The sequence below is a fragment of the Protopterus annectens genome, chromosome 7.part0 (genome assembly GCF_019279795.1).
Source record: "Protopterus annectens isolate FY-2018-M chromosome 7.part0, PAN1.0, whole genome shotgun sequence".
In the NCBI taxonomy this organism is placed as follows: domain Eukaryota; kingdom Metazoa; phylum Chordata; order Ceratodontiformes; family Protopteridae; genus Protopterus; species Protopterus annectens.
In genome coordinates, this window is record NC_056739.1 from 1,159,581,958 (window position 1) to 1,159,606,179 (window position 24,222).

At 41.5% G+C, this 24,222-nt stretch overlaps 1 protein-coding gene across 5 annotated transcripts in view; it reads left to right on the forward strand.

Moving 5' to 3' along the window:
* HERC1 (HECT and RLD domain containing E3 ubiquitin protein ligase family member 1) overlaps positions 1–24,222 on the forward strand; it is a 3,987,333-nt gene that overhangs the window by 3,705,390 nt on the left and 257,721 nt on the right. The window lies entirely within an intron of this gene.

Sequence of the window (24,222 nt, forward strand, 5' to 3'; positions counted from 1 at the left end):
TTAACATGAATAGTGAACAGAGTCATAACGGTACTTGTTGAGTGACTTGAGTGCATGCATGATTTGTCACATCCTGGCACCTGATAGGCAACTGAGTGTGTCCTTCTCCTTGTCCAGTCTGGTAAGGGGGGCATCCGTGTGTCTCACTATGGAGTCGCCTATGACCAAGATATGTGATGTGTTCTGCCTTAGGGGTTTATTTGTTGAGACACGGATGTGTGTATTGACATGTGTAGTAGTTTCTTTATGCTTGGTGGTGAGTGTGGGTGGTGCACATTTGGGAGGTGTCTTCTTTTGATAGGCTTTGCCCTCGTGATTAAACCACATCAACCATGGGTAAATCTTCAGTATACCACACCCACGTCATTGGTTATTGCTATAATATTTAACAGAATTAAGATGAACTGAAAAATAGTTACATGCATAAAACAGCCAGAGGAGGGGTATCAAAAAAAGGAAACAGGGATGGGAAGATCCAGGGAATTATAGACCTGTATCATTTTTAAATGTGGAAATAAATATTGTGGCAGAAATAATTAGGAAAAAAGTGGGATAAGATACGTTGTCTACTATTCAGTGCATTTTCTGCTTACTGATTGAACAGCTAGCATCTTATGACAGTAAAAACTGAGCATAGTTCAGGTTATATGCTGCTGTTTGCAGTTGGTTAGCTAAAGACACAAATACTGAGAAGAGTACTAAATGGATTCCGAGTTTGGAAAATATAGTAACAGTAAGATTAGCACATACATATGCACTTAGGTATTGTTTGAACTAAGGTCTGAACTGTTTGTAGTCTCTGATTTCAGTAAGATTGGGTTGCAGTGATTGCCACTGTTTAGAGACAAGAACAGAGAAGATTTCTGTGGGATGACGTTTAGTAGATGGAGTGAGAGTAGAGCCATTAGTGGCTTGGTTTCTTAGGTTTTAGTGTGGGTTGGATGTAGTTAGTCTCATAGATAAGAGGAGTGATGTGTTTTGGCATAGGTGTTTGAATAGAAGGGAACCAAGAAAGAGGTTAGCTCTGCCTTAAATGACTAGCCAGTCTGCTTTTTCCAGGATGTTGCAGTGATGTCCACGCCAGAGGGAGTTGCTGATGAAACAGCAGATTTTATTAGAAAGACATTTTCAGTTGGTAATGTTTTTGTAAGGCAGTTCCATGTAGTCATAGGCCATATTCTAGTTGTGCAAGCAAGACTTATTTTTTCTGTTTAGTATCAGATATTGTGCTTCAAAGTTCCCACCTTAGGCCTAAATCATGTCTGAAGGTGTGTGTTAGAAATACAGGTATTGCCAAAAAGAATTTACTGCTTGCAACATGTGTATGAATCTTTAAATATTTGTCAACAGTGGCCTTTTTCAGAGTTATGTATGTCATTTGGTATGATTTTCTTAACACTATTCCTTCTTATCTTGTATTTTAGATACCAAATATTAATTAAATCATGACCATCTTTAATTTAGGTGTGATGTAGCCATAGCCTGTAGGTATTCTATGTGCAAACTCATATTGTAGACTCAGAACTACAAGTAATTTATCTAGGAGGCCTGAAAAGTGCAATATGTTACATTTTTGCTTATTTCAAGGAAAGAAACACAGAAAGTTAGTTAGTACATGTGGGTTTCAAGATTGGGGTAGAGAAAACATTACAGCTACAGTAAACTGAGAAAAAAATCTGCCACATTTCTACAGTTTATTTATTCACAACAGAATAAGGTCCACTGAGAGTTTTGATGCTTGGCTTTCCAAAATGGCTGGACACTGAACGTTATGCTGATAACTTTTACTGACTTTTTCAGCAGTTTATTGGTTATCAGTCTTGGTAAAATTTGGTTACTGACTATTAATCACACTATCTGGATGCCAGCAATGAAGAATTTACCAAAAAAGGAGAAGAAGAAATTCTGGCTTGAAAGAACTTGCAGCTGTTCAACAAAAAAAGTTCAGGTTTTACCTTTAGTAGAGGAAACAGCTTCCAGTAATTAAGAGGAAAATTAAATCAGCTGCTCAGGGGTGTTTAAAATAAGTGGAGGAATATGTAAAGTTGAATGACAAAAAGCTGGAACAATTTCAAGAGGATTTCATTGAGTGTACAGATGAGCTGAACAAAACTGCAGAAATCAGAAGTTGAAATATAGGAATGTCTGACTGAATATCAGTCTTCTCAAGAAGAGCTGTTATAAAAGTAGAGTTAGAAGGCAGAGCACATGCAGAAAATCTGAGATTTTTCAGCTGTACCTGAGAAACTAGTAAAAAATGGACTGCATTAACTTTATGAAAGTACAAGTAAATAATTGGACTGGTGTTCCGTGGCAGGATTTGCTAATTGAGAAGACACATTTTGTGTATTCTCCAAATCTGGCTGTGAGAAATTAGCCAAGACCTGTATTAATAAAGGTGCAATTATTCCAGCAGAAAGAGCTGTTCCTGACAAAACTGTGGCAGAAGGGGAGAAAGTATTAAAACTTGGGGACAGCAAAGTATGGAAAATGATTATCCACTGTACACCATTCAGAAGAAAAGCAAATTTATCCCGCAGTTAGGGGATGTTGAGAGGTAGGTGTGATATTCAATTTACTATATCCATCTGTCTTTAGAATAATATTTTTCTTTGAGAACCAAAGCCATGTTTGCAGATCAGACTAAGAATGGAATGCATATGTTTACCCGACAAAGAGTGAGCCAGCAAGCCGAAGGTGATTCTGCTTCTCATTCTTCTGACAGTAACATGGTAATAGAGATACTTTGCCAGTGGAGCATTTTCCCTTCTTTCAAACGTAAGGCTTGAATGACTGAAGATAACCCAGAGCTGACCAGGAGTATTAGAAGTGAATAAATTTAATCAGGAAGAGTATAGTTAATCCTTTGTTCCTGAGTAAGTAATTTTAAGGAAAATTATGTTATGGGTGGCATAGCTGTGTGGTGGTTATGTCTTTGGCTTGTTTTTTCTGTGTGAAGTCTGTCGGAATATAGCCTAGATTTTCAAATTTGTACTCCTAGCTGCCACACTGCTGCTTCCCCAAAAGCCACAGACCCGTCACCTTGTTCCATTTAGTTTCTGGAGACATTTTCTAGATGTTTGGACAGCCAGTTATAAACTGTACCAAGGTTGTGATTTTAAAGTGTAAAGATTAACAGTTGTATCTTAAATTTGAATTTTAATTTACACTTCACATTTATCTGTTCATTTCAAATTCTAAAAATTCACTTTTAGAAACAGATAATGCTTTCACTGTTTAAGAAAAAAATACTTGAATGTTTGATGTATGTTGTATTTGCTGCAGTGATAATATGAACTTCTGTAGTCTGTCAAATTCTAGTAAATGCAGAACTGGAAAGATATGCTGTCAGAGTATGAAATGTTTAGGTCCCTGTTGAAATTGCATGGGTCAGCATGGCAGGTTCTCTGAAGAGTGAAACTAAATGTGTGATCAGAGAAACATATACTGGCTCAGGGTTACATTACCTCAGATTATTTATATATAAATACACACACACACACACACATAAAAGCAGGAATGTGGTGGCAAAGGGGTACAGCCCTCCATGTTGGGAGAGGAGCAGGGGATGAAGCCCCCTGCAAAAATGCTTTACTGGCAGTACATGAGGTTTGAGACTCACTGTCCTTATTTGACATTTGGGCTTTAATTTTCAAAATTGCAGGAATCACAATTACAGGTCTTACATTTATCGTTGGGTGAAAAGATAATCTGAATATCACAAAATGTCAGAAGATTATACAGTTTATTTACCATGTAAATATTATGAAAGTCAGGTAAGTGGGATTTCGTTTATATGAAGCAGACCCATATATAGATGTGTGTGTGTGTATATCTCTCTCTCTCTCTATATATATATATATATATATATATATATATATATATATATATTTATTTATTTATTTATATGGGCCTACTTTGGAATACCAAAATACTACAACACTGACTTTGACAATTCCAAGTTGAGAAGGCTGACAGCATCAGAAAATTAACATCCTGGAACACCTACTGTAAACTCCAGGTAAGTAAACCATTTGTTCAAAAAAAAAAAAAAAAAAAAATTAAACCCACTGATGTAGGGAGCTTTGCCCCCCACACCCTCCTAACTAAATATACCAACTCCAAGGTTGCACTACCATGGAGGTAAGGGGCAAAGTTCAACATGGTGGCTATGTGGTTACTTACCTGGAGTTTGCAGTCAGTGTTCCAGGACATTGGTTTGTGGTATTTCGGCCTACCAAAGTAGACCCATATATGGGTGCCTATCAGATCAAGTTTTCACAAACTAGAAATTCACATGATCGAGACCACATGACTGAGTTTTTGAAAACCTGAAATTTTTGAACGGAGATCAAGGTGGAGTGAGGATTGGGAAATTTACTCTCTTCCCTACTGTAGTGCGATCTCGGTGTTTGCATATAAAATTTGCAGGGGGTGTGAGGATGCAAGGGGGTTTGCCCCCCCTGCAAAAGCATAAAAAGAGGTAAATTTTGGGGGTTTTTTTTTTTTTTTTTTTTGAAGTTCAGGTTTTCAGAAACTTGATCATATGGTCTTGAACATATGAATTTCGAGTTTCTGAAAACTTGATTATCTGACAGGCGTTTGTCTGTGTGTGTGTGTGTATATACACGTATATAAAATCGGTTTACTTCCCTTCTTGCCAACCATCAGCCCTGCTTCCTTAGGTATCCAGCGGTGTCTTTCTTAATACACCAGGAGCCCTTCTCTGTATGGGGCAAGAGCTGACTGGAGGGAATAATCATCCAGGCAGACACAAAGATGTTTTATGTCTTATACTGAATCTTTCATTTACATTTCATAAATATTGACCTCAACAGGCATCTCATTGCACATGCATGTCTCTCAGTAGTACATGCTCTCATGTCCTTCAGTTTGGACTGCTGCAGTGCTTTATAAGTGATGCTCAAAGGTTCAGAACAATGTCATGTGCAAAGTTATCTGAATTTTAGTTTCTTGTGCTAGATGTACATGCATTGTTCTGGCTTCCTCTCTGGAAGTGTGTTAAACTGTGTGAATTCAGCTTCCCAGAAGCTACTAGCTATTCCAGTGCTGTGACTGGAGTCCTCATATGATCAAACGCTTGCCTACAATTGGGGCTTATTCTGTGGAATTTGCTGCATGTTTCACTGAAAGGCTGTCCAATGTTGGATAAATTTAAAAATTCACTAAAAGAGTATTTGTTTGAACTTGTTTTCAGATAACTTTAAGTATTAACTTAATAGCATCAATGTGTAAAACATTGTTTTCTTATTATCTTTTCCTTACCTTGTTTTTGTTACTTCTCCCAGGATTTTGCCTGATGGCTCCTCTGTCTTTACCCATTTAGTCCATTTGTTGAGACAGAAAGGCAGCTGGGTATTCCTGGGCTAGGCAAGAGCCCTCTGGCTCATTTTTTCTTGTCTAGGAATCTGTGTAAGTCCACTATTCCTTGTTGGGAGTCATGTAGTAAGGAATGGGCCAAGCTGAGGGAAGGGGGGTGGCATACATTCTCCTCCTGTGAGCATTCCCTGTCGCAAGACAGCTCCTCAAAGCCCATGAATGGTGTCTCCCAAGGGGAATTGTGACACCACTCGCTAGTTTCCCCTTGGCTACTTAGATTGAATGATTTATTGTAGCATGAACTTGGGCGGTTTAGAACTCCTGCTAGGTGTCACCAGTGTGGTGAGCAAGAGCCACCTCCCTCCATCTTGGATGGGCAAGCCACTGGCAGAAGCTCACTCCCATTATCCCTACCCAGCCACAGACACCCCGGCAGTTAATGTGACTCATGTCCCTGCACACTAATCAGGACTTTATCCCTCTGTGGCATGGAGTTGGCTCACCCTGCTGCTGTTATTCCTTGATAATTTTAGTTGCACAAATGATGCTTTGGCTCAAACACTTAAACTTGAAGAAAGTTGGGCATGTCCAAATCACAGCAGCCTGAAGGTGTGGCTACATACCCCCAGATTTAGGCCATCCACAGCTTATGTATGATCCTTATTGTGTTTAGGCTGGAGAACTACCAAACTGCCATTCCTGTCTTAAGCTGCATTGTTCATTATGCTGAGCTAAAGGGCCTTTCTGTGATTGATCCCCTCCCTTTTTCATTGACATGGGCACTTGCACTAGTGTCGGTGTCCACGGTGTCTTCATCCTGCATGTGCCTGCTCCCACCAACACAGTAATGAAGGCAGTGGCAGGGGCTTCATGGCACCAAATCTGCATATCAGCTCTCTGCTTGTTGTTGGAGGGTGTAGCAGATGAAAGCTGCCATTTCTTCCCCCAGTATTAACCATTCATTTCCATTCTCCTTTTTTTTTTGGCCATTTCCATCATTCCTATCTTCTCTTTTTGGATTTTTCTGTCTTCTGGGATAACCAATAAAACTCCTCTAAGTGTTTATCTGCCTTTGACATGCAACTGATATAGGTTGCAGGTGACCTTGACTCATTTCAGACACCTGTATGATTTTAACCCTCACTTATTTCATGTTAGGGTGCATTTGTCAGCCTTATCTGCTTATCATGAGGGTAGAATTGTGAACTAGCACCAGCTTTTCAAGGTGTCATTTTTAGAACGTACTGCACCTCCATGCACTCTTGAGCCTCACTCCATGGGATTTTAAGTTCATGGTTGATATACTTGCCTGTTCCCTTTTTGAACCTGTACGCCTGGCACTGTTGACACTGGTTTCTTGGAAAATGTCTTCCTGGTGGCCATCATCTCTGTGTATATGATATTGAAGTTGCAGGTCATTATGTATGAAACTGTAAGTGGTCTTTCAGAATGATCAGATTGCCTTTAGAAGGTGGTTTCAGAACCGATTATAAACCATCTGTTTGTAGTACAGACTTGTAGAGGGGAGCTTATTTCCCTGTTTTATATGTAGAGGTTGAAACCAAGGGAGAGAGAAACTGTCATACTCTGGATGTGCTCAGTTACTTCAGGTATTATGTGTAACAGGTGCATGATTTTATAAAGATAAACCAGCTGTTTGCCTCCTTTTCTCTAAGGAGAGAGGGGTGCATGGTTCAAAGTAGACATTTCTGTGGAATGCTTTTTGCTCCATTTTTTCAGTCAGGCTGATAGTTACCTGGTATGGTTACCTGGTGTTGGTACTGAGGTTGAAACTCACTTTGTCAGAAAAGTGAATGCCTTCAATGCTTTCTTTGGAAAATCTTGATTTCAGCCGTCTGCTCCATGTCCACTTGGTCTTAATTTAATGCCTTCACCAAATATTACTGCTTTGACTGTGACTCTTGGAGACTGGGATTGTTTAATAATATAGTATTTCAGGACTCTACATTCTGAGCTCTTTGCTTGTGCAGTCTTCAAGCTATTTCCACCCTGGTGGTTACTGTTTGAGAATCAGTCCAACCAAGGACCTGTCAGGTACAATTCTTGATGTGAGGAATATATTCTTATGTCCTTTGATCTAAGAGAAAGACTATCCATGATGTGTCAGGAATACCCTCCCTCCTTTCCCCAGTGGATGGGCTTCCTTTTTAACAGTCCTAACTGATGGTGTTTGCTGTAAGCATGGCTGGTATATAGTAACGTATCTAGGATGGGGCAAGAAGGGGTAACTATCCAGCTTGCAAAGTGTTGGGGGGGGTGCTATCAGCCAATCCCAGTATTTCTTTAATGCAGTGCCAGTTTTCAAAAGCCAGTACTGCATTTGTGGTCAGACTTGAGCACTTATAGCACTCCTTGTGTGGTGTAAACTGTAATAACTGATGTTATGTGATCCTATCTCGCCTACATTCTGACTGATGGGTTCGGAGCCGATCCCTCGGCTCCGACTCGGCACGCTTATGCCAAAGAGCAAAGTCTCTTACTGGCTGAGCTTACCATATCCCAGGATGCACCACTACCAGTCCCCCAGATCTCGTTTGCCGCTAACAAGTGAAGACGTGGTCTCGAGCTGGCTGAGTTAAGTAGTGATTATTTCACTAGTTTTTCTGTCAGGATTTTCTTCATTCTCAACAAAAAGCTGTTTTAACAGCTATTCTTGTGTTTAGAGTGCGTTTGACAAAATTCACTTGGTGAATTCTTGTGTTGTGAGTGTGGACTAGGAGTACCTCTTGTCTGGAAAGGCCTTTCCCGGTCTTTTATTTGTAGGTGACTTCGGTTCTGTTTCGGATCATTTTATATTTCTCTTCTTTAAAGAAGAACTAGCAGAGAGAAATTATTCAAATTTACGGAGTTTGTGCTGTGTTTTGACTACAGAGTATTGCGAGTGATAACTGTAAGCCTATTCTAGGTGTGTCACCAGTGTTTCTTCCAGTTAGTTTTCTGAAATTTTCGATAATGTCTCAGAATCCTAGGCCTTCGGGCTTTAAGAAATGTGTAAAATGTAGCTTCAAAATGTCCATCACGGACGATCACTCGCTCTGTGTGTATTGCTTAGGGGCAAAACATTTACAGGAATCATGTAGTGTATGTCACGCTTTTTCCTCAAGGGTCCTCCAGGAGAGGAAAAATAAATTAATTCTTAAGGGATTAATTAAACCTTCTTTCAAGAAGCTTTGGCATCCTCTCCTTCTCCGCCAAAGAAAGGCGCGGCTCCGACCAGTCCGCCGGATCCGATCGCTAAGAAACAAAGGCAGGCCTCTCCTTCGGCTCCAAGGACTTGGAGCCGAGGTCGGAACGGTCTGCCTCGATGCCACCAGTATCGACTCCTCTGGCTTCGGAGCCGATAGCTGGGACATCGAGAGGCGGGTCATCTTCGTCGGCTCCACTGCTCGGAGCCGACAAAGGTTGCCCGCCAGACACTTCCTCCTCGGCGCAAGTCCACCTCGCACCGATGGAATCTGGTGTGTGTATTCCTTCGGCGCCGATAGTTGTCGAAGTCTCCTCGGAGCCGGTCCCCTAGTCCTTTGGGGCCGTTGGAGAGGCCATCTCGAACCCGTTCTGTTTCCTCTCGGTCTTCGAGGATGTCAGATTCTGATATAGACAGGGTGCTCCAAAGACTGTTCCAGTCCCCCGTCTTCCAAAATTTGTTTCGTTCCGACCCAGTTGGCTTCGGAGCCGATGACCTTGGCCCACCCCATTGCCATTCCTCCTCCGACTGCTTCGCTCCGTCGGAGCAGGTGCTGTTGGAGCCGGTGGAGATATCAGGGTCGGCTCCGACCCTTACTTCCAACCCGGGCCTTCCTGTCCGAGTTTGGTACGCGGACTTCTTTGGCTGGACCCTGGGTGATGTTTCGGGGCCTATGCTTTCGGTTCCGAGCCTCCCCCTCGGTGCTTCGGCTGCGGGACTTCCGTTGGCTATCACGGCTCTGGGGACCGGACACTCCCAGGATTCTGGGGGTCCGGCTTTCAGAGCCATGAGGAGTGCCTTGGCCAAGTCCTCTTCGGCCATCTCTCCGGCTTTACCGGCACCTTCCCTGGGCGTGGAGACTGGGTCTTTGGCAGTTCCCCTGTCCGTAGTCAGCGGAGCCCCGGGGCCTGAGGTTACCCCCAGTGGGGTTCCCTCCTCCTGAGGGTTCTTCGGAGTTGTCTTCGAGGAACCCCAAGGAAGAGATCGTGCAAGAGGAAGCACGTGGACTCCCCGAGTCTATTACATCAGACACTGATCTGGATGATGCAGAGGGGTCCCCGGTCGCCCTCGGATGATGTCTCATTTGCAGACATCTTAGAGATCCTCAAACAACGAGGCGGCTGGATATCCAAACCCCCCTCTGCTGACGAGTCAGTGCTCCTCAAGGCCTTTGGGGCTCAGCCCTCCGCCTCCTGGGTGTCTCCGCCCTTGACGAGCTTCTGGATTTAGTTTGTCGAAGGCGGGAACATCCAGATACCGTGGAACCAGTCCTTCTCGTCCAAATAAATTTTTGTCTGCTCCCCCCGAGAAGGAGTTCCTCACTAAAGGAGTGGCTGTAGATGCCATGGTGGTGGCATCTGCTACACAACAGGACGTGGCAGAGGCTTCAACGTCCGTCCATCCTCCTAATAAGGAGTCTAGGAGTATGGACAGGTACGGGAAGCGCACCCTGACTTCAGCGGCCTTTACTTTAAGGTCTCTGAATTATTTGGCACATTTTACCAGGCTTCAGAGGTATCTGGTCAAGGAGTTGTCAGATTCCCTCGCGGGTAACCTACCTGAGCAGCTAGCCCAGTCGGTTAGCTCTCAGTTGGCTATCCTTACATCAATTTCTAACTCGTCCATGAGGCTCATTTCCTATGCGGCCGAAGGGCGGTAGAGCGGCAGGCACAGGCGTGGCTCACGGAGACAAGCCTGGCTCCGCTTGTGTCAGTTCTGGAGGCCTTCAAGTCTTCCTACGCCGACGCTCCCTTTGATGGGTCCTCATTGTTTGGACCCAAGGTTAAAGACACCCTTAGCCGCTGTGAGCAGGAGGGAAAAACTTTATCTGCCGTAGGTGGCCGTTATTCCACTCCCTTCGGCCTTACCCCAAGGCTAAAGGAGGGGAAAATGTGGTTCCAAATCTCGCAAGTTTTTCTCCCAACAGCAGGAAGATTCCCTTCCAGAGGCAGAGGACGGGAAATTTTTCAGGGAGACGCCGTCCCAGAGGCGGCAGAGGGCCCCGCAATTCTGGAGACCGCGAGTCCTTTCGTGGCTCTTCAGCCTCCCACACGCCATGAGGGATTGCCCGGCTGTGCTGCTCGAGCCAGTCGGGTGTCGCTTTGCCAAGCACCTAAAAGCCTGGGAGTCAATCACTCAGGACAGATGGGTGCTTCGGATCATTGCCGGAGGTTACACCATCCCATTCACATACTCGCCCCCACCGTCCAAAAGAATCCCGGACCCACCACCCAGTCAAAGGGAAATGGCAGCCGCAGAAGCTTTAAAGCTGCTAGAAAAAGGAGTCATCCAACGGTCCCCACAGACCAGATCGGATCAGGAAATTACTCCAGGTTCTTTTAGTGCCAAAAAGACAGGGGACCTGAGACCAATATTGGATCTCAGCAGACTGAACCAATCCGTCACGAAACCCAAATTCCGAATGGTCACGTTACAATCCATTCTCCCATTGTTGGAGAAGGATGTTTGGATGTGCTCCATAGACCTCAAGGACGCCTATTATCACATACCGATACATCAGGCGTCCAGGAGGTATCTGCGCTTCAGCCTGGGAGTCAGTCATTACCAATTTTGCGCTCTGCCCTTTGGTCTCACCACAGCCCCAGGGTGTTCACCAAGTGTTTGGCAGTAGTGACGGCTCACCTGAGAAGTCTTGGATTCCAAGTGTTTCCCTATCTCGACGACTGGCTCCTGACTGCCACCACCAGGCATCTACTAATGGACAACCTCAAAGCCAGCATCTCCCTGGGTATTACCCTGGGGATTACATTCAATTGGTCAAAGTCTGTCTTGCTGCCCTCTCAACGCATAAAGTTTATAGGAGCAGAGATAGACTCAAGATTGATGCGTCTTTCTTCCTGCCGAAAGGATCCAAACTTTACAGGGCCAAGTTCAAGCTCTGATCTCGAGATCCAAAGCCCCAGCCAGGATGGTTCTACAAGTTTTAGGCTCAATGTCTGCCACGGTTCTTTTGGTTCCTCTGGCAAGATTACACATGAGGATTCTTCAGTGGCTATTGTCAACTCAATGGTCTTTTCAGGATCTTCCCCTCAATCATCACATCATGATTATGGAAATATGCAAAAGGGACCTTCGCTGGTGGCTTCAGACATCCAATTTGGATCAAGGAAAACCCTTTGTTCTCCCCTCTCCAGTGGTTACCCTGACGAGAGATGCCTCCCAGAAAGGGTGGGGGGGGGCCATTGTCTGGGCAGGCTAGTTCAGGGCTCCTGGCTCCCAGACGAAGCTCTTCTCCACATCAACGTGTTGGAGATGAGGGCTGTACTTCTATCCCTACAAGCCTTACACAAGTTTCTTCCTCAGGGCATCATCGCCATCCACACAGACAACATGTCGGTGGTTTGGTATCTGAACAAACAAGGAGGGACCAGATCATACCCCTTTGCAGAGAGGCCATGAGAGTGTGGGAATGGGCTGTAGCTACCAACCGCTTCTTGGTAGCGACCCACATCCCGGAAAGTCAAATATATTGGCAGACAAATTGAGCAGGACAATTCTCTCTCCTCACGAGTGGTCTCTAAACCACACAGTAGCAGCTCAGGTTTTCAGGAGATGGGGACGCCGTGCTGCGACCTATTTGCAACTCCACTAAACACCAAGTGCCAAAGGTTCTTCTCCTTGATCCCACATCAGGGAGTACCAGCCATGGATGCTCTAGCACAACCTTGGCCAACAGGGCTACTTTATGCCTTTCCTCCAATTCCGCTTCTTCCCAGAGTTATTCAAAAAGCTTCTCAACTGGGGTCTTCAATGATACTGATTGCCCCGTACTGGCCTCGTCAGGTATGGTTTCCCTACCTGAAGAAGCATGCAGTGGACGATCCGTGGACTTTAGACCTAATTCCGGACTTGCTAATCCATCAGTCGGGACATCGGCATCAGTCCCTTCAATCTTTGAAATTGACAGCTTGGCTCCTCCACTTCCGACCTTAGTTAGAAGGCACACACTAGACCCGGAAGTTGTTCACATTTTATTTTCGGCCCACAAACCCACCACTAACAGATTGTACCTTAGTAAGTGGAAGAGGTTTGCTATCTGGGCTCAACTCAAGGGCTTAGACCCTATCACTGCTCCTGTCCCAGAGGTCTTGAAATTCTTAACATCCCTGTTTAATCAGGGATCTTCTGTCTCAACTATTAAAGTCCAACTAGCGGCTATCTCTAAATTCCACGAATCCATGGATCCTCCTTTGATGAGCAGCAGACTATGCAAAACTTTCATTAAAGGTGCAAGCCTATTAAGACCCCCAATTTTTCATCCTGCACCTCCGTGGGATCTTGATTTGGTGCTTCGCATTAACATCTCCCCCTTTCGAACCTGCTGCTACATGCGAGTTAAAATATCTGTCTTGGAAAACTGCCTTCTTAGTTGCAATTACTTCGGCAAGAAGAGTTTCAGAGCTTCAAGCCCTGTCTATTAAGCCACCGTACTTGATTTTCCACAAGGATAGAGTATCACTTAGGCCTAATCCATCCTTTGTCCCAAAGGTCTGTTCTAGTTTCTGCCTCCAACAATCTCTAGAGCTACCGGTTTTCTTCCCAAAATTCTCCAATGAAGCAGAATACACTCTTCATAAATTGGATGTTCACAGGCAATTACGCTTCTATTTAGACAGGACTCAGCAACTTCGTAAGTCAGACCAGTTGTTTGTGTCCTTCTCAGATAATAAACTGGGCCAAACCATCACAAAAGCTACTATCTCAAAATGGATCAGAGATGGCATAACTCAGGCTTATTCTTCTTCGAATAAGCAACTTACAACATCTATCAAGGCTCATTCTACCAGAGCTATGGCTACTTCTATAGCTTTTCATTCCAAGCTCGCTATATCGGAAATCTGTGCTGCGGCTACTTGGTCCAATCCGCACACTTTCATTTCCCACTACAAATTGGATGTGGCATCTAAAGGACGAGCTTCATTTGGTTCCACGGTACTCAGGAGTGTTTTCCAGTGAGCCACCCAGGATTCAGGTGCTAGGGACGCTGTCCCATCAGTCAGAATGTAGGCGAGATAGGATCACATAACATCTTTTAGTTATGTACTCACCATAACTTCAGATGTTTGGGATCCATCTCGCCTACATTCCTAATACCCACCCTCCTTCCCCCTGCCTTGGAGATCAGAAGAGATTGAACGGTTTTGAGTTCTACTGTTTTATCTTGTTTCATCTGACGATGTTATATAAGCAGGGTATGCATGTGTGCATGTATGCGGACAAACTAGATCTGGGGGACTGGTAGTGGTGCATCCTGGGATATGGTAAGCTCAGCCAGTAAGAGACTTCGCTCTTTGGCATAAGCGTGCCGAGTCGGAGCCGAGGGATCGGCTCCGAACCCATCAGTCAGAATGTAGGCGAGATGGATCCCAAACATCTGAAGTTATGGTGAGTACATAACTAAAAGTTTGTTGCAGTTTAAGTTATTTATTTATTTGTTTTTTACTAAAACCTGAGGGCTGTACTGCGTGCAGGTTGGATATAAACTGTAGCATGTGTTTGCCACATTTGTAACAAGCAGCTTGCTACAGTTTAAAAAAGAGAATTTTTGTAAGCTAAAACATGAGTGCCATAGTCCTCCATATAGACAGGGTATAAACTATAGCAACTCGTTGCTTCATTTGTAGCAATCCGTTTACTACACTTTAAAAATGGGTCTACTTTGATTCACTGTAAACTCATTTCATTGTATTTCAAACCACTCACACCAAATCGCTGAAAGCTCAAATCACTGAAAACTCATTTCACTGAATAATATTTCACTGAATGCAAGTACTATTGGGCAAATAAAACGTATATGCCCTTTTCCCCACTTCAGTGCGATAAAACCCCCGACAACCCCCAGTGTGGGGAGCTGTGCCCCCAAAACCCTTCCCAACTACATATACTAACTCCAGGATCACACTACACTGGGGAAAAGGGCATATACATATATGTACAGTATATATATTTTTAAACTAAAATGTGAGTACTGTATTGCTCTGTACAGGCAGGGTATAAACTGTAACAACTGTTTGCTACAGTTTAAAAGAAGCTGGGTTTTTTTTTTATTTCTTTAATGACAAATGATGGAGAGTTGGGGACAGGGTACAGAAACAAGATCTAAATGGCTGGGGCAAGGGGGGCAGTAGAAGGAATGCTTTTTGCTTTTCAGTGGAAGAGCAGGTGGGGGTGTAGATCTAATTGTAATAAGCCGATAGCTTACAGTGCAGCTATTGGCTTATTACAGTGAAGTGCCTTTTTTTCACTCACTATCTGTTCACCTGAAGAGCTGAGGGGTGGGGCGCTCATTCATATTACCACCCCAGAACGGTCATTGAATCAGTTATGCTTCTGCTGGTATATACTTGTATATTACGTGTTAGTACTATAGATGTCTTTTTTTTATTGTTTCTCAGTTTGTAAGGTGATAATCACTAATGGGATGGAGTCAAATTTGCCAGGCTCAAGTGATGAATGAATTTATGTTTTCAGCATGTCACATTATGATGTGTAACACAGTGACTGTGTAGACAACCTTAGTGCAGGATCTACCAAGATTTTGCTGAATTATGATTTGTAGAGGAGGTAAACCAACCAGGGGTCATTCAAGAAGGATGTTCTTTTAGAGCGGCTGATATGTAAGGCTGTATATGTATTATTTTTCCTTCTGGTGGCACTATCTAAGGATTTCCTGGCCTTTCCTGTTAATGTTATTGTAGGCTCTTTGGAGGGGTCAACAAAAATTTGCAGGAATTTTTTTCTGGCTGTAATTTCTTCATTGGAGACACAAACGGGAGCAGTTTATTTTTTATTTTTGTAAGTAGATAAGTCCCAGGAATTAATAACCTTGGCACTCTGGGTGATGATGCAGTGGCGTGTCCAAGCTCCTGTGTCCTTTGAGTCTTATTGGTGTATGGACACAAATTTCATAGTTCCATTCACACCTGATGGTATGGGTGGTGCAGTGAGATGTCAGTGGGTACAAAGTCATCACATCCTGTCAGTCCTTTACTCGGTGCTTCTCTTCCATTCTCTGTGTTTGTGTACCTAATCACAAAATTTCGGAGAGGAAGAAAAAAGTCGTCTTTGTTGCACCACTTTGACCAAGGAGGGTGTGGCTTTCAACTTTCAGATACCTGCAGTACAGGAATTTGTACAAGGACAAGCCTAAGAATTCTCTCCCATTTGAGACAATAACTGGCTCCACCTTATGATACTTCTTCCTTTTTAGTTTCCTTGCTCCTTCTTACTCTTTCCACTCATCATATTTATTCTAGTATGTATTAAAGACAAAGAGGATCTCCTTTTGTTGTTTTGTTTTTTATTCCCTGCTGTCTGCCAGTTACTAGCTTTTTAGGCACTCACTTTGCCTTTTGTGGGAAGAGAGCCGGTTCCAGGAGACCATCATCGTGATAGACATTAGGAATTTGTATATTTTACCCTGGCTCTTCCCCGTGTGGCTGCCATGTTTGCTTGAAGGTGTGAGGGCTTGCCTCTGTCAGCATGCACGACCCTACATATGCTCTGTGAAAACTACCATGTAAACATGGCATGGCGGAGTAAAGCAGCTGTCACCACTTCTGCTAAGTATTATGCACCTTTCTTTCCAGTAGGCACCAGCATTTCAGAGAACTGGATCACCTTTTTGCCTTGCAAAGTGGATGAGATAGCTCATTTCCACTTTCCTTTACTTGACTGTTTCAACACCCAGCCAGGGGAAGTGTATTATGCTGGAGTAAGTTACTTATACCAAGAGCAAGACCTTTAGAATCTGGCCCAGTGCAAGTCTGTTTTATAGATAATACTTTCACTGAGAACAAGTCCTTCTGAAAAAGGACAGGCTTTCATTGGTGCAAGTCAGTTACTCAGAGAATAAGCCATTTAGAATCTGCCCTTCTATCCCTTTCTCTAGAGAAGTAAAAGGAAGCTTTGTGTTTTGCTTAATATGTGTACTGTGATAATAGGTGCCTTGAAAAGTTTTAGTCAGACTGTGTTAAATTTGCCATATTCTTTTTTCAAGGTTATTCATTTAGCTGAATCTTTATGTAATGGACTGCATTCATTGTGTATTTATTTGTATGTCCACCATGTTATTTTTTCATTGTTCTGTCCACAGCGCCATATGTGGCACTATGCTGTGGACAAATTTAAGTGGCTTCACTTGTAGTCAAAACATTTCTGCTACTGCTTTTAATCTAGATTTGTATTTTGATATGCTTCATGACACTTCAGTTGAAAAATTAAGTTCACTTTTGCTCAAGCTTTTTCTAAACTTGACTACTGTTTCAATTGTTGCATCTTGTTATATGACATTGTTTAATAGATCAATATAAGGAGTTTCACTTGTGTCAGAGCCATTTCTGTAATCAGTTGGTAATGTAATATGAATTCATATTGCCTTTTATTTAATGAACCACTTAAGTAGTCTAATTTGCGCTAAAGGCAATTCTAGTTCTAAAATGATCTGCTGTTTTTTTTTTTTTTTAAACAGTTAAAGCATTGACAAACATACATTAAAAGAAAACAAACCATATCAGCAGGTTTCCAGTTACTTACATTATACATCACGTATATTCTGTAGTATAACTATCGTCAATCCAACATTATATAAATTGCTCAGTTCCTGCTTTCCTTTAATCCTCTCTCTTCCTGCACATTACTGTGCATGTGTTGTTCGCACGGTTTCCATTTTTTATGTAATTTGCTCCTTCCCTTTTCTGAAGATGCCACTTCCATCATTTTTTATCTTTGTTATAATATTCAGTGCTTCAATGACAGTTGGTTTAGACTTTGATTTCCATTTTCTAGTAATTGCTTTTTAGCAGCCACCAGAATTGAACTCAACAAGGCTTTACTATGTCTAGGAAATCCAGATCCTGTGTCCCAGCTGAAAAGAATAATTTCCTTAGATACACCCATTTGTTCGCCCAATATTTTTGAGTACTCTGTAGGTAATTTTTAAAGTCTGCTAACTCATTTTACTCCCAAAATATATGTTTCAGGTTAACTCTTCTTCATCACACCTCCAACATTTGCCATCTACCTGAGGAAAACGTCTTCGAAGTTTGCTTCGGTTATAAAAATACCTATGCAAACACTTCCAAGCTAAAATCCTAGTCTTTCTGGAGTGTCTTGCATCTTGGTAGCCATACATATGTCCTCCCATCATTAAGTCATCTGCTATTTTAAACTAGATTAATAATCATCTTCCACTGAAAGTAAATAAATACTGCTTGGGATATGACTTTAATATTGTGAAGTACTGGTAAAGTGTGACCATTTCTGAAGAACATTGTGCAGTTGTGGGTAAGTATATATGCATAATATTAGATATTAAAAGTACAATCAGTTTAAGAGTATAGCTGCTCCCCATACATTTTATATGAGAAAATACTTTCCTCTAAGGATTTTTATTTCCTTGAAAGTTTCCTGCAGGATTATTAAACAATACCTGGTGGGCTCAATTGATACAGACCTCCCAGAATAATCCAGACTTAACAGGCTTGCAGTGATAATTGTCCATAGCTTTTCTGTATTTTACATCATACATGTCTAAAATACCCATTGGACAAGGTCTTGGGGTAAAAAAATATATACAGTCCAGCTTGTGTATATGCAGTCACTCACTGCATGTTTCATCTGAGTGCATTTTTTTTTCTTTGTATGCATAGTTTTAGATGGCTGAGTATCAACATGATAACTCTACCAATTTTAATGGTTTAAGGTCCAACTAATACATAATTTACAAACCTATTTTGATCTTTCTTTCTATTGACTTTTTTTGGCATGATAAGGCTGACTGATAAGGCAGCTGGTGCATTTCCTACCTCTGCTGAGCATGTTTGGTTAGATATACCAGTCCTGTCTATTTTACTGGTACTAAAATATCACTCTAGTCTAAAAGAACTAGGACCTTTTCTGGATACATGTATACTTTCCCTTTGCGAGTACACGCTAGCATTTTGTGGTTTTCCTTTGGCCCGATTTTAGGCCAAAGTCTATACTCACAGGTCTGGGCCACCTCCATTTGATTGAATTGACTTTTTGGGGGGAATTCCAAATAATTGGACATTTTTTAATATTTTCTCTTACTTCTTAAGATCTCATTTTTACAATTTTTCTCCTTGTATACTATTGTGTATACAGATTTTTACAGGTGGTTATCACATCTTGGAAAACACTTGTAGTATGTACTTATTATGCCTTTGTCTCATACACACATTTTATACCTACAGACTCTCTCTGTATATGGATATATATATATATATATATATATATATATATATATATATATATATATATAGAGAGAGAGAGAGAGAGAGAAAATATAAAAATGACCATCACTCAAATTATATTATTATATTTAAGGCTATTTATTAACTTTAAGCCTTAAAATAAACAGGATAGCATAAATCCAAAAACAAACAGCAAACCAGTTTCACCCACTTGCGTCATGTTTAAATACAAGTAAATTTAAAGGTACATTACACCAAATGCATAGTAGCCAGAAAGCACATATACAGTCAGACTCTATTTATATAAAAACAATCTATAACTCAAATTTACATATTCATGTGCACTCATAAATATCTATATATCTATCTATCTGTATATGAAAAAAATATAGAAAAATTTAAATGTAAATCATAAATATTTCCAGACGGTCAACCATCCAAATAATAACCAGGCCCAACCCTGCTTAGCTTTCAAGATCAAACAAGATCCCGCACATTCAAGGTAGTATGGCCATAGGCAATTTTATGAAAAATTTTCTAAAAGTATTCTAATCCAGGCTTATAAATACCTTATTTAATAATCCACATCTTTCCTTACCTATCCGAAAGTTCATGTTTCAATTCTGGAGACATACCCCCACCAACAGACTCCGTACTAATAAAAATAAAATGTGCAGCAGCATGTTCTAACTTATGTTTAAATAAAGAAATTCTTTTGTGTTTACATTTCAAATCATTTAAATGCAATGCTATATGCTGTTTCCATGGTCTTGAAGTCTGCCCAATATAAAATGCTCCACATTGGCACAACCAATTCAGAAGAACATATAATTAGATGTCTGATGGCATAAATTGATAATGTATAAACTGAAGTAAAATATTTTGTTTTTTACACTACTTTACAATATAGTTACCACAATATGTACAACCCTGAATATCAGTAGTAACATCAGAATTTGACACCTTTCCTTTCTTACACCAAGAAATTCAGTAATATTTTTACAGCATCTAAAACCAAATCGACATGTATCTTCCAAACACTGATCAAAAAAAAGGATCCCGTTTCAAAAAAATGCCAATATTTATTTAGTACTTCTCTAATTTTAAAGGTGTTAGTACCAAGTATGATAACACCTCAGACAGCACCCACACCTACACAACACACACCCACATATACGGAGGTCCTCAACAAAAACCTACCCAAACAAAGGAGACCTTTTAGGCAAAAACACATGCGATCTCTACACCACATACCACACATAGTTCACACACCTGTTTCTCACAACCACTAAGGCTTATCCATAAACCCAACATATTAGTCATAGGTGACTCCATTGTGAGACACACAGATGCTCCTCTGACCAGGCTGGATAAGGAGAAAGTCACGGTTAGTTGTCTGTCAGGGGCCAGAATACGACATATCACACACGCACTCAAGTCTCTCAACAACAGGTGCTATTATGACTTTGTCGTAGTCCGTGTTGGTGTGAATGACTTGAGACGTACCTCCCTGGACTATATGAAGAGAGACATGATTGAACTCCCTGAATATGTGTCCCAGGCAAGTATGTCCCTAGCCTAAAGCAGCATTCTACCGTCACCCAGAATGATGCCTGAATGCAAACAGAAAATTATTGACTTTAACAATTGGCTTAGTTTCTGGTGTCATTCCAGGGGGATCCATTACCTGACAGCCTGGGAAGATATGATCGACAGACCATGATGCTTTGCCAGAGATGACCTGCATCTGTCTCACCTGGGCTTTAGGATTCTGGCAAAGGCTCTTGCCTCCCCTATAGTGCCTTTTTTAGGAAAAGTGATGAGCTTAAAACTGCCAACATAAAAATTTCAACAAAACACAAATTAAAGGTCATGCTGCTAACCTTTAGGAGTCTAAATATGAAACTGCACTCATTGCAAGCATTCCTAACCCTGGAAAATGCTGACATCTCTGCAGTCACAGAAACCTGGTTCAAAGCTGCAGAGAGCACCCCCAGCTTTACCTGGTTACTCATCCTATCATACATTCAGACCCCAAACTGTGGGTAGTAAAGCCAAAGGAGGTGGTGTTTCAATATATATTAAAGACATACACACCTCCATGCTGGTCAAACAGTATGACACACAGGAGACACTCCAGGTGCAGTTAACTATTGACAAGACCCCTATACAAATCATAGCTAGCTACTGGCCCCCAAATCTGACCCAAGATGCCCAAACTGCCTATGTAGACCTCTTCATATCTATCAAGATTCAACCTTTTACCCTGATCCTGGGTGACTTTAATTACCCAAACATAGACTGCAAGAACTACTCATGCATGAACACAAATGCCCAGAGATTCCTCAATTTTGTCAATGCAAATGCTGTGGAACAGCTAGTCGATACCCCCACAAGAGGTGCTAATATCTTGGACTTGTTATTAACCAACATGATTAACCACTGCAGCATCCCTGCAATATCATCCTCCCTTGTAAGATCTGACCATAAAGCGGTCACTTTCAAAGTCACCATCTCCCCCAATCCCCCATATCTAGGGTCAATCAAAAAAACTTCTCCAAACCTGGTTACAGACTCTTGTGGGATGGTTTAAACAGCTTCACAGCCCTCTCCCCCTCTCTAGGAACTGGCACCAGTGTCCAAAACTATACCAATTACTATGCGAATGTTTATATAGATGCATGGAATCAGGAATACCTGACGAGACTAAATCATCCTCCGCAAGGAAGAGTAAACCTGTCTGATTAAATAAACTCTATAACAAAAGAAAAAAATTGCTGTCCGGGACCAAGAAGGAGCAGGTGCCCAACTGGAAGCAATCTCTCAGCCTAAACAAGCAAATAAGAGCACTAGTGAAATCCTCCAAAGCAAACTTCAAGTCCAAATTGGCCACATCTACTAGAGACAGTCATAAGGCCTTCTTCACATATGTCCGTAATCTCAAAGGTAGAACCCAGATCTGTTCAGAACAGACACCGCATATAGATAAACTTGCTGGCTTGACAGATTCAGCAAAAATTTCACCCCTCAGTCCCCCTCATCAGTAAATCAGGACATTCCTAGTACTTCCCCCCCTTCCCCTTATTTCTAGGGATCAGGTCATCATTGCTCTCTCAAAGGCAAAAAATACAGCTTCCATGGGACCTGATAACATCCCAGGCTGCGTCCTACATGAACTCAGGCAGGAACTTGCAGCACCATTAGGCCCCCTATTTAACCAAAGCTTGAATACCGGTTTTGCCCCAGCTGAGTGGAGGACAGCCACTGTCATCCCTTTACACACAGGTTGAGCATCCAGTGATCCGGTATGTTATAGACCCATCAGCCTAACTCGCCTGATCTGCAGGGCCATGGAACGGATTATCATGGACTTCATTAACAAGGACATTGGCAACCTCCAAACACTCGATCCCACACAGTTTAGCTTTGTCAAAGGGAGGTCATGTCTGTTAAATTTGATTGACTTTTTTGAAACAGTCAACAAAGCCATGGATGAGGGGAAGACAGTGTAGACTGCCTACCTTGAAGTGGCCAAAGCCTTCGACACTATTCCCCACTTGGGCATAATAGATAAACTCTCTCAACTAGGCATCAATCCGTATGTTACCAGATGGGTAGCCAACTGGCTCACTGATAGAACCCACCTAGTCAAAATAGGGGAAGCCACCTCAAGCAGTAGACCCGTTTCGAGTGGTGTACCCCAGGGTTCGGTCTTGGGGCCTGTTATTTACGATATATTTTTGTACATGAACACATTGTGTTCCAGCACTAAACCCAAAAGCTTCAACAAAAAATCAGATTGTTCTCTAGGATACAGCTGGGAGCGATTAGCTAATAACTCAATGACTGTATGCCCCCCCTCATGTGAAATACTTGTATAGAGAGACTGGATGTCACGCTTACAAAAATATGCATAATTCAACAACTGTATATCAGCCATCAATTTCAAAAATTCATTGGTATCCTTCAAACATGTCCTGTCCAACTGTAACAAACGTTTAAACTGACTTTCCAGATACAGCTATAAAGATTCCATTAAGGAACCACAACCTGAAACAATAGGTCCATCAGGTGGATTGTTTATTGATTTATAAATTTTAGCTACAATGTAGAACCTCTGTAGCCTTGGTACATCTACTACTAACTGACAATAAAGATGTTCAGAAATAAAACCATAGGCTTTTGTGTCATATAAAAATTAATCAATATAATGCTTAAAATCCCTGCTAAGGTCAAAAGGCAGTTTACAGTAAGAAATGTTGTCATTAAGCTGCCTTAAAACTTCCTTATCATAATCTGCTGAATTCCACTTTTATCAGCCTTAACAACTATAGTCTGATTATTAGAAGCCAAGCCCATAAGCATACCCCTTTGCTGTACACTTAGGTCATGGCTAAATTTTTTTTAAATCATGGCCTGATTGTTATGTAACTCATGTTGCTCAAATAACTTGATAAGGAGGTTGAAACTCAGATTTCTTAAAATGCAAAATGGTCACAGAATCGAACATTTCAGTATGTTGCTGACTGAAGTAAGATTTTAAATTAAACTTTCTACAGAAATACTTAATATCAAGTACGTATAGTATTGTGAAACATAAAAAGATGGAACAAAACCCAAACCTTTATACAGTACACCAACTTCATCATTATGTACATTTTGTGAAAATTAATTAATAATTAAATCATCATTCACATTATTCATACCATAGTCCAAAACAACATTTCAACCTGTTCTTCGATGTTTTCTGCTGGCTCGCCTTAATAGCTTCTCGAAATATTCCAATATTCTCTTATTTTTAGGTGAGCTAACCTCACCCATATCAGCCTCAGTGTCTGTATTGGAAGAAAACTCAGAAACACTTGAATCTGTAACGACTTCTTTATATCACACACACATAATATGCAAATATTTACATGTGCCATAGTAATTATCAGCATGAATAGTGGATATTCACAAACAACAAGCTGCTTCAAGAAGACTGTGTTCAGTAATTAGATCGTTACTGATATTAATACCATTAATGCCATCACATTATTTCCATTACTAAATATATCTAAACTATACATTTTATCCAGTTTCAACTTACTTTATCTTTCTAATAATTATTTCGGAAAATTATTTAAATATATTACTGTAATTACTTGGCTTGGGAGTGCCTCCTGTATGGAGTCTGCATGTCCTCCCCGTGGTTGGGTAGCGTTCAAAAGACATGCGTGCGTAAATGGGCATGCCTTCGTTGAAGGTTGGGCGTCGAGCTGACACCTCGGCTTTTCGTAAAAATCTACTGCCAATCATTAGCGGACCAGAGTTCCGCTGTGGGACCTCTTACCGGGAAAAAGCCGAAAGACAAACAAGAACAACTGTAGTTACTTTATTTCATTTTCACCTGATAATAAGCTCGCTCATTTGTCAGTAATATACTTATTTATTTTTTTGCAC